The sequence below is a fragment of the Muntiacus reevesi genome, chromosome 2 (genome assembly GCF_963930625.1).
Source record: "Muntiacus reevesi chromosome 2, mMunRee1.1, whole genome shotgun sequence".
In the NCBI taxonomy this organism is placed as follows: Eukaryota; Metazoa; Chordata; class Mammalia; order Artiodactyla; family Cervidae; genus Muntiacus; species Muntiacus reevesi.
The window spans coordinates 206552867-206563869 of NC_089250.1; the positions used below are offsets into that span (position 1 = coordinate 206552867).

At 45.1% G+C, this 11003-nt stretch overlaps 1 non-coding gene across 1 annotated transcript; it reads left to right on the forward strand.

The window, feature by feature from the left end:
* The first annotated feature begins 9414 nt into the window (after nucleotides 1–9414).
* On the forward strand, nucleotides 9415–9487 carry TRNAG-GCC (transfer RNA glycine (anticodon GCC)). Its single transcript has one exon. It is a non-coding gene; the product is annotated as a tRNA-Gly (tRNA).
* The last annotated feature ends 1516 nt before the right edge of the window (nucleotides 9488–11003 follow it).

Consider the following 11003-nt stretch of genomic DNA (forward strand, 5'->3'; position numbering starts at 1 on the left):
CCCAACTCCTGCCCGGAAGGAGGAAGAGATACAGGGCAGTAGGAGCGTGTGAATGGGGAGGGGGTTTACAGACACCCTTCTCGGTTCACGCGCTCTTGGTGTGGTCTCAGCCCGAGGTACCAGGGCTGGCCCTGACTCCCTGGAACAGAGCTACCACACAGGCCAGGCCTGCTTTGTCAGGAAAGGCATCCTCCGTAGTTAACCTGTAGTTATTTGCAAAGGGCAGGGTGTTCATTGATGTGAATTCTTCCCTTTTCCCGGGAGGCTGGGGCTTTATGGGTCTTCCCTCCCTCAATCCCCTGCAGGTGCCAGGCAGTGAGGGGGTCAGCCTCCAGGTGCCCGGGTGGGAACGGGACCCCTCAGCGGGCTCTCGTCTCCACCGCCCTCGCCTGGTCCTGCCTCCTCTCTCTAGTGGGTGGAGCACAACTCGCCATGCCTTCTGCCACTCGCTGCTACCTCCTCGGACTCAGAGGTTCGGGTGTGGCGTTCTTTCTCCATCACGGTGCAGAAGCCCTTGGAGAATAACAGCCTGCATCTTCCTTCTCTTATCACCTGTAACATCTGAGATAGACCCAGTTCCGCAAGTCCATTAGAGATGGTGCTTTATGAGCATCTCCTTGCCGGTGAGGCTCAGACGCACAGGACCATCTCTGCAGATTTCGGGAGAAGCGGAGTGAATGCACAGACCCAAGGTGCACTGCGGAGTTGGGTCCAGCTCGTGAACTTATTTCCTGTCTTGAACAAACCTTCCCTGCCCATCTGTTTTCCCCTCTGTAGGCCCCAAACCCCTTACCCCGCGCTAGGTGTTGCTGGTGGGTGAACAGCGGCGGTCTGACCATTGCACGAACAGACGGCGAGTTGCTAGTGCCTTGTCCAGGGGTGAGGAGATGAGGTTTTGCTTTTCACGTTACTCACCCTCTGTACTCCAGACTCTTGCTCACCCAGTAACGCGTCTTTCTAGGAACTAGAGGCGCAGCAGCCCACAGACAAAAGGCCTGCCCCCTGGGTGCTTCCTCCTGGTGGGGGAGACAGTGCATAAACACAGAAATAGATTTCTGAGGTAATGGCAGCTAGCGATGAGGTAAGGGTTCTTGGGACAGAGGATGAGGGCCGTGATGCCTCAGCTGCGGCGATCACAGGAGGCATCTTGAAAAGAGGTACGCTTTGAAGTCACACAGAGAGCGGCGAGTGCTGGCCTGGGGCATTCAGGCAGGGGGCAGAGACTGCTCCCAGGGCCCTGGCTTATGATGGGTGGGGAATGGGGTCCCACAGGGATCTGTCCTCCCACCGGAGGACAAGATGCCTCCAGGCTGCTGCCGGGTGGCCCCGCAGTCTCTGTGAGGAGATGTCTTACCGCCGTCTAGTCCATGCAGGGTGTTCTCAGAGTGAGCGTGGCAGGTCTGAGCTCTGGCCCCAATTCACAGCGGGCCGTGTAACTTAGGCTGAGTGGCTTAACCTGTGTCCATTGCCCATCTGTAAAGCAAGGAGAACAGGAGCCGCCTGAATACAGTGGGGGCGGAGCAGGTTAACAATGGAACTGTATAGGTGCTCTGGAAACATTATAATGAAGTGTGGGGGGGTGGTGTCCAAGAGCGAGGCCGGTGGGTCACCTCTGGTTTGGTAGGTGAGAACTAGCAAAGCGGAGAGATCTCCTCCAAGCTCTAGTCTTTGTCAACAGCGGTATTGCCCTTGTAGTAGGTTCCTATCATCTGATGAGAACTGATCTGCAAAGAGAGTGTATATAACACATTTCATGAAATGAAAACCACGCTTATCACATAGGACATGCATTGCCAATTAACATTTTTAGTTTCTTCTATCTAATTGAAAAACGGCTTAACCACTAAATCGATTGCATGGTCAACTTCAAGGAAGGCAGCCTGCTATTTAATAGCACTACAATATTATAAAGTAAGTAGCCTTCAACTAATAAAAATAAATGGAAAAAAAAAAAATAAAAGCACTGTTCTGCCAGCAGTCACAGTGACCAGATTGTGAACAGATAGTAGCATGTGGGGAGGCAATAAGACCTCGTGTTTAGGAGTTTGGGTTTAGGATCAGGAATTGGATTGTCTGGGTTCAAATTCTGGCACTGCCAACTTTTCTCTTGGAAAGCCTTGGGCAAATTTAATTTATACTCTCTGCCTCCATTTTTTCATCTGTAAAAGTGAGGAGTAATAGCGTTTACTTCCTAGAGTTGTGAAGATTCAGTGAATCAAAATATGTGGAGCCTATAGCATCTGCCTGCAGTGTGGGAGACCCAGGTTCAATCCCTGGGTCAGGAATATTCCCTGGAGAAGGGAATGGCTACCCATCCAGGATTCTTGCCTGGTGAATTCCATGGACAGAGGAGCCTATCTGGTTACAATCCGTGGAGTCACAAAGAGTCAGACACGACTGAGCGACTTACATCAGTCAGCAACAGAGACAGATGATAAATGTGGAGGCCTGGAGTCAGCCCGCTTACTTAGATCCCCTCCATGCAGGGAATGCGGTGGTGGCGTGGAGTCTAGCACTTGGGGGTCAGTTGAGAGAAATGAGACCAGAGCTGAGCCCACAAGCCCTGTCTACTGTCCTAGTCACATCCTCCCTACTTTGGTCCCTGGAAAAGTTAAAGGTTAATCGGGCAACTTGAGCAGTGATCGGGCCCATTGAACTATGTGAAAGTTGACATTCCTCATGAGCTCTGATGGAGGAGGGAGAGGCTAGGACTCATCTGCAATCGTGAGTGTCCACTGGTAAAATCAGGTGCCTTGGATTGCAGGGCGGGGTGGTGATGTCAGAGGCTGCTAGTTATGTACTGAGTTCTGGTTCTGCAAGTTCGACCCGAAAGCTTCTGAGTCTTCCCTCACCTACGGAGGGAGGTCTACCTTAAGAAGCTGGGTTTATCCACTGGGGCTGAAGCGAGGAGGTTGGAGTCTGGGTTCCCAGAGGTTTAGGGGTGTCCGAGTATTTCTGGCAAAGTGTCGGGCAGTTGTAAAACAGGGTGAAATTGTCAAGACAACCACTTCAGGGCTCTGAAAGTTGACTCAAGGCAAGTAAATTTAAAAAATTGAGATGCAACTGTTTATGGAAAGATGGCTGAACTTCCAGAAAGAACACTAAGTATTTCGCCTGGAACTGTTTCCATTTTCTCCCTCATCCCTAGCTTAGAGTGTTACCAGGGTGAAGGTGTCTTTAAAAGCTAGCAGTTTCATTGTTGGGCTTGCTCTAGAGGGAAAGGTGAAAAACTCTTGTTCAGTGGCATTGCTTGTAAAAATAGCAAACTTGATAGGAAGTGAAAGGAGAAAGCTTGGGGTGGGTGGCAGACTCTAGAGAAATTTACCAAGAAACTCCTGGAAAAGAACCAGAGAGGTTCCACACATCCCTGGGAGAATGGGAGGCCACGTGCACACACACGGGAGACCCAAGGATTCAAGCTCTGTACTGGGAAGTATTAGAAGTTGGGATAAACTTGAAAACAGACTGAATTTTGAATAGGCTTCCCCACTCGCCCCCAGACCTATAGGCAAATGTCAAGATGTTTGAGCAGAACCTCTAACCAGGCATTGCCTGACTTCTATGCTATGTAGACCTAAGGGCAATCTCTTCGGAGGTTTTTATTTTACAAAAAACAAAATATAAGTTAAACTGAGCAGAGACATCATGGGTTACATACCATGGAGAAGATAGTTTCTACAAATTGAGTATAGGCTATTTACTAAAAATGAAACAATAACATCAGCCTCGGGGGGGGGGGGGAATCAGAATCCACAGTTACTACAATATATTAGCTAAAATGTCCAGTTTTCAACAAAAAATGAAAACCACAATTAAAAATACAGTACCGTGTGTGTGTGTGTGCGTGTGTTTTGAGTTGCTGAGTCATGACCAACTCCTTGCGACCCCATGGACTGTAGCCTATCTGGTTCCTCTGTCCATAGGATTCTCCAGGCAAGAATACTGTAGCAGGTTGCTATTTATTTCCAACTCCAGGGGTTCTTCCCGACCCAGGGATCTAACTGGCACTTCTTACGTCTCCTGCATTGGCAGGCAGATTCCTTACCACTAGTACCACCTGGGAAGCCCCTAAATCCCCATAAGTTATGCAAAAATTAACTCAAAATGGATCATGTAAAATATAAAACTTTAGTGAAAAACAGAGAATCTTTAATGTCCAGGGCTAGGTAAAGGAACCATAGATATGACATCAGAAGCACAATCCATAAAAGGAAAAACTGACAAATTAGACCTCATCAAAATGTAGCTACTGCTACTAGAGAAGAGTGGTGAAATGGCTCTAGAAAGAATGAAGAGGCTGAGCCAAAGTGGAAACCACGCCCAGCTGTGGATGTGACTGGTGATAGAAGCAAGGTCCGATGATATAAAGAGCAATACTGCATAGGAACCTGGAATGTTAGGTCCACGAATCAAGGCAAATTGGATGTGGTCAAACAGGAGATGGCAAGAGTGAACATTGTCGTTTTAGGAATCAGTGAACTAAAATGGATGGGAATGGGCAACTTTAATTCAGATGACCATTATATCTACTACGTGCGCAAGAATCCCTTAGAAGAAATGAAGTAGCCCTCATAGTCAACAAAAGAGTCCGAAATGCAGTTCTTGTGTGCAGTCTCAAAAACAACAGAACGATTTTGGTTCGTTTCCAAAGCAAACCATTCAATATCACAGTAATCCAAGTCTCTGCCCCAACCACTAATGCTGAAGAAGCTGAAGTTGAATGGTTCTGTGATGACCTAAAAGACCTTCTAGAACTAACACCAAAAAAAAGATGTCTGTTTCATCATAGGAGTGGAATACAAAAGTAGGAACTCAGGAGGTATCTGGAGTAACCAAGTTTGGTCTTGGAGTTCAAAATGAAGCAGGGCAAAGGCTAACAGAGAACGCATTGGTCATAGCAAACACCTTCCAACAACACAAGAGATGACTCTACACATGGACATCACCACATGGTCAATACGGAAATAAGGCTGATTATATTCTTTGCAACCAAAAATAGAGAAGCTCTATACAGTCAGCAAAAACAAGACCTGACCTAGATCATCAGCTCCTTATTGCAAAATGCAGACTTAAGTTGAAGAAAGTAAGGAAAACCACTAGGCCTTTCAAGTATGACCTAAATCAAATCCCTTATGATTTTACAGTATAAGTGACAAATAGATCAAAGGATTAGATCTGGTAGACAGAGGGCCTGAAAAACTATGGATGGAGGTTTCTAACACTGTACAGGAGGTGGTGAACAAAATCATCCCCAAGAAAAACAAATGCAAGAAGGCAAAGTGGTTGTCTGTGGAGGCCTTACAAACAGCTGAGAAGAGAAGTGAAAGGCAAAGGAGAAAGGGGAAGATATACCCAACTGAATGCAGAGTTCCAAAGAAAAGCAAGGAGAGATAAGAAAGCCTCAAATGAACAGTGCAAAGAAATAGGGGAAAACAGCGAATGACAGACTAGTGATCTCTTCAAGAAAATTAGATCAAGGGAGTGTTTCCTGTAAAGATGGGCGTGACAAAGGGCAGAAATGGTAAAGACCTAACAGAAGCAGAAGAGATTTTAAGAAGAGGTGGCAAGAACACACAGGAGAACAATACAAGAAAGGTCTTGACCCGGATAACCACGAAGGTGTGATCACTCACCTAAAGCCAGACACCCTGGAATGTGAAGTTGAGTGGGCCTTAGGAAGCATTACTACAAGCAAAGCTAGTGGAGGTGATGGAATTCCAGCTGAGCTGTTTAAATTCCTAAAAGATGAGCTATGAATGTGCTGCACTCAATATGCCAGCAAATTTGGAAAACTCAGCAGTGGTCACAGGACTGGAAAAGGTCAGTTTTCATTCCAGTCCCAAAGAAAGACAATGCCAAATAATGTTCAAGTTACCATTAATTGCTTTGCATTCTAGCAAGGTAATGCTAAAAATCCATCAAGTTAGGCTACAACAGTATGTGAACCGAGAACTTCCAGATGTACTAGCTGAATTTAGAAAAGGCAGAGGAACCAGGGATCAAATTGCGAACACCCACTGGATCATCAAGAGAGTTTCAGACAAAACATCTACTTCCACTTCACTGACTATGCTAAAGCCTTTGTGTGGATCACGACAAACTGGAAAATTCTTAAAAAGATGGAATACCTGACCACCTAACCTGCCTCCTGAGAAACCTGTATGAAGGTCAAGAAGTAACAGAACTGGACATGGAACAATAGCTGGTTCAAAACTGGGAAAGGAGTATATCAAGGTTGTATATTGTCACCCTGCTTATTTAACTTATATACAGAGTACATCATGTGAAATGCTGGGCTGGATGAAGCTCAAGCTGGAATCAAGATTGCAAGGAGAAATATCAATAACCTCAGATATGCAGATGATACCACTCTAGTGGCAGAAAGTGAAGAGGAACTAAAAAGCCTCCTGATGAAGTTGAAAGAGGAGAGTGAAAATGCTGGTTTAAAAAACTCAACATTCAAAAAAACTAAGATCATGGTATCTGGTCCCATCACTTCATGGCAAATAGATGGGGGAAAAATGGAAACAGTAACAGGATTTATTTTCTTGAGCTCCAAAATCACTGTGGGTGGTGACTGCAGTCATGAAATTAAAAGATGCTTTTTCCTTGGACAAAAAGTTATGACAAACCTAGACAGCATATTAAAAAGCAGAGCTATCAGTTTGCTGACAAAGGTCCACCTAGTCAAAGCTGTGGTATTTCCAGTAGTCATGTATGGATGTGAGAGTTTGACTACAAAGAAAGCTGAGTGCCTAAGAATTGATGCTTTTGAACTTTGGTGTTGGTGAAGACTCTTGATTCCCTTGGACTGCAAGGAGATCAAACTAGTCAATCCTAAAGGAAATCAGTCCTGAATATTCATTGGAAGGACTGATGCTGAAGCTCCAATACTTTGGCCACCTGATGCAAAGAACCAATTCATTGTAAAAGACCTTGATGCTTGGAAAGACTGAAGGCAAAAGGAGAAGGGGGCGGCAGAGGATGAGACGGTTAGATAGCATCACCAATTCAGTGGACATGAGTTTCAGTGAACTCCAGAAGATGGTGAAGGACAGGGAAACCTGGCGTGCTACAGTCCATTGCGTTGCAAAGAGTCAGACACACCTTAGCAACTGAACAATGACAACAAAATGTAAAACATCAGTTCTTCTGTGCTCACCCTTCTTTATGGCCCTGGTGGTTCAGTGGCTCAATGCAGGAGGCCCAGGGTCGATTCCTGGGCCAGAAACTAGATCCCACATGTCGCAAAAGAAGATCAAAGGTTCTGCGTGCTGCAACTGAGACCCCATGCAGTCAAATAAATCTTTTTTTAATGTAAAACTCTTGCTGCTCTGTGGAAGGCTGTCAAGAGGAAGAAAAGGTAAGCTACAGAGTTGGAGAAAATATTTGCAAACCATATATGCAACAAAGGACTGCTTTCTAGAATATACAAAGACTCCCAAAATTCAACAGTAAAGGCAAAACAAAACCCCAAACCACCCAACAATCCAATTAGAAAATGAGCAGAAAACAGGAACAGACATCTCACTGAAGAAGATCTACAGATTTCACATAAGCACGCTAAAAGATATTGAACATCTTTAACCATTAAGGAAATGCAAATTAAAACACAGTGAGGGATGTCCGTGGTAGTCCAGTGGTAAAGAATCTGCCTTTCAATGCAGAGGACATGGGTTCGATCCCTGGTGTGGGAAGATCCCACAGGCCGCAGGGCACCTAAGCCCATGGGCCATAACTAGAGAACCCACGCAGCAACTAAGACCTGATGCAACCAAATAAATAAACCACAATGAGATGTCACTGCACACCTACCAGAATCACTAAAATTACAAAAAAATAGTGACAATATCAAATGCTAGCAAGGACACAGAGAAACTGAGTTACTCATACATTGCCGGGGGGATGTAAAATGGCACGCATACTCTGGAAAACAGTGTGGAATTTCTTATAAAACTAAATGTGCAATTACCATACAACCAGAAATCCCAGAGAAATCAAAATGTATGTTCACATAAACACCTGTGCACGGGCTTGCCTGATGGCTCAGTGGTTAAGAATCAGCCTGCCAATGCAGGGGACACAGGTTCGATCCCTGGTCCAAAAAGATACCACACGCCGCGGAGCAGCTAAGCCTCAGCGCCACAACCAGTAAGCCTGTGCTCTTGAGTCTGGGAGTCACCACAAGAGAAGCCACTGCAATGAGAAGCCCTTAACACTGCAGCTAGAGGGTGGCCCCTGCTCATTGTAACTAGAGAAAGTCATGAAGACCCAGCACAGCCAGAGATAAAATAAAAAATAAACAAATAAATCTTAAAACAAGAAGAAAAAAACTTGTGCATGAATGTTCATAGCAGTTTTATTTGTAATAATCAAAAACCAGAAATGATTCGACATGTTCTTTAGTGGGTGAATGGATGGTTCAACAAATTGTGAGTGTTAGTCAGTTTGGGATGCTATAACAAATTACCATAGGCAGGCAGGCTTATAAACAACAGAAACTTATTTCTCACATTTCGAGAGTGGGAAGTCCAAGATCCAAGCTCCAGCAGACCTGATGTCTGATGACAGCCTGCCTCCTATTCTGGAATTTCACTTGTTGTTGTTAAGTCACTAAGTCATGTCCAACTCTGCGATCCCATGGACTGTAGCCCACGAGGGTCCTCTGTCCATGGGATTTCCCAGGAAAGAGTACTGGAGTGGGTTGCCATGTCCTTCTCCAGGGGATCTTCCCAGTCCAGGGATCAAACACATGTTTCCTGCACTGGCAGGCAGATTCTTTTCTGCTGAGCCACCAGGAAAGCCCGGAGTTTCTTTTATAAGGGTGTTAATCCCATTCTTAATTGTCTTGGCTTCACAACCAAATCATTTCCCAAAAGTCCCACCTCTAAATACTGTTATATTGGGCTCAGTTTCTCCATACGGCAACACAAAAATTTAATCTACAGCACTGTGGTACGCTCATACTGTGAAACACTCTTCAGGAATAAAAAGGAATACATTCTTTGTTGGCCATGCTACATAGCATGTGGGATCTTAGTTCCTCAAACAGGGCTCCAACCTACGCCCCCTGCACTGGAAGGCGAAGTCTTAAACCACTGGGCCACAAGGGAAGTCCCAGAAATAAACTCGTTTTTAATTATATTTTTTCTTGTAGTTATTTGTAATGTTGTGTTAGTTTCTGGTATACACCAAAGTGATTCAATTTATATATATATGTACACACATTATATATATAATAGAATATGATATATATTCTTTTCCGTTATTATAGGATATTGAATATAGTTCTCTATGATATACCTTGTGTATATCATAGAAGATAGACCTTCTGTAGTAGTTTGTATGTATAGTAGTTTGTGCCTGCTAATCCCCAAACTCCTAATTTCTCTCTCCTCATGCCTCTTTCGTGCTTCCCTGATGGCTCAGATGGTAAAGCATCTGCCTGCCATGCAGGAGACCCAGGTTCCATCCCTGGGTCAGGAAAATCCAGTATTATTGCTTGGAGAATTCCAGGGACAGAGGAGCCTGGCAGGCTACAGTCCCAGGGGTTGCAAAGAATTGGCCACGACAGAGCGACTAACACTTTCACTGCCTGTTTCCCCTTGGGTAACCATAAGTATGTCTTCTATGTCTGTGAATCAGTGTCTGTTTTATAAATAAGCTCATTTGTATCATGTTTGCTTCGCCACCTGTGAGTGATGTTGTACGGTGCTTGTCTTTCTCTGTCTGAATGACTTCACTCAGTGTGACTATCTGTAGGTCCTTCCGCGTTGTCACAAATGGCGTTGTTTCTTTCTATGGCTGAGTAGTATTCCAGTATTGGAGAAGGCAATGGCACCCCACTCCAGTACTCTCGCCTGGAAAACCCCATGGATGGAGGAGCCTGGTGGGCTGCAGTCCATGGGGTCGCTAAGAGTCAGACACGACTGAGCGACCTCACTTTCACTTCTCCTTTCATGCATTTGAGAGGGAAATGCAACCCACTCCAGTGTTCTTGCCTGGAGAATCCCAGGGACGGGGTAGCCTGGTGGGCTGCCGTCTATGGGGTCGCACAGAGTCGGATACGGCTGAGATGACTTAGCAGCAGCAGCAGCAGTATTCCAGTATATATGTGTCTATACATGTAACATGTATTATTATTATATATATCACATGCTCTTTATCCATTTATCTGTCAGTGGACGTTTAGGTTCCTTCCATGTCTTAGCTGTTGTAAATAGTGCTGCTATGAACACTGGGGTGCATTTATCTTTTTAAATTAAGAGTTTTGGCCAGATGTATGTGCAGGGATAGGACTGCTGGATCATATGGCAACTATTTTTAGTTTTCTTAAGGAGCTTTCATACTGTTTTCCATAGCGGTTGCACCAATTTACATTCCCACCAACAGTGTAAGAAGATTCCAAAAAGAAAGGATTCTTTCTTTCAAATGTTATTTGCTTACTTTATTTGTGGCTTGCTGGGTCTTCATTGCTCTGTTCAGGCTTTTTCTGGTTGTGGAGAGTGGGGGCGACTCTCTAGTTGCGGTGTGCAGGCTTATCACAGCAGCTTCTCTGGTTGCTGAGCACAGGTCCTAGGGTGTGTAGGCTTCAGGAGTTGTGGCACTTAGGCTTAGCTGCCCTGCAGCGTGTGAAATCTTCCTGGACAAGGGATTGAGCCTGTGTCCTCTGCTTTGACAGGCATATTCTCAACCACTGGACCAGCAGGGACACCCAGGAATGAAATCTTGATACATGCAACAGCTGGGATAGATGTCAAAGGCATCGTGCTAAGTAAAAGAAGCCAGTCTTAAATGTTCACATACTATATGATTTCTCTTATATCACTTTCTTGAAATGACAATTGTAGAATTGGATAACATTTCTTCCTGGTTTTCAGGAGTTGGAAGTGGGGGTGTAGGTATGGTCATAAAAGAACAGCAGGAGGGACCCTCTTCTTTGGGGCCATGCTGCTCAGCATGCAGGATCTTAGCTCCCCAACCAGGAATCAAACCTGTGCCCC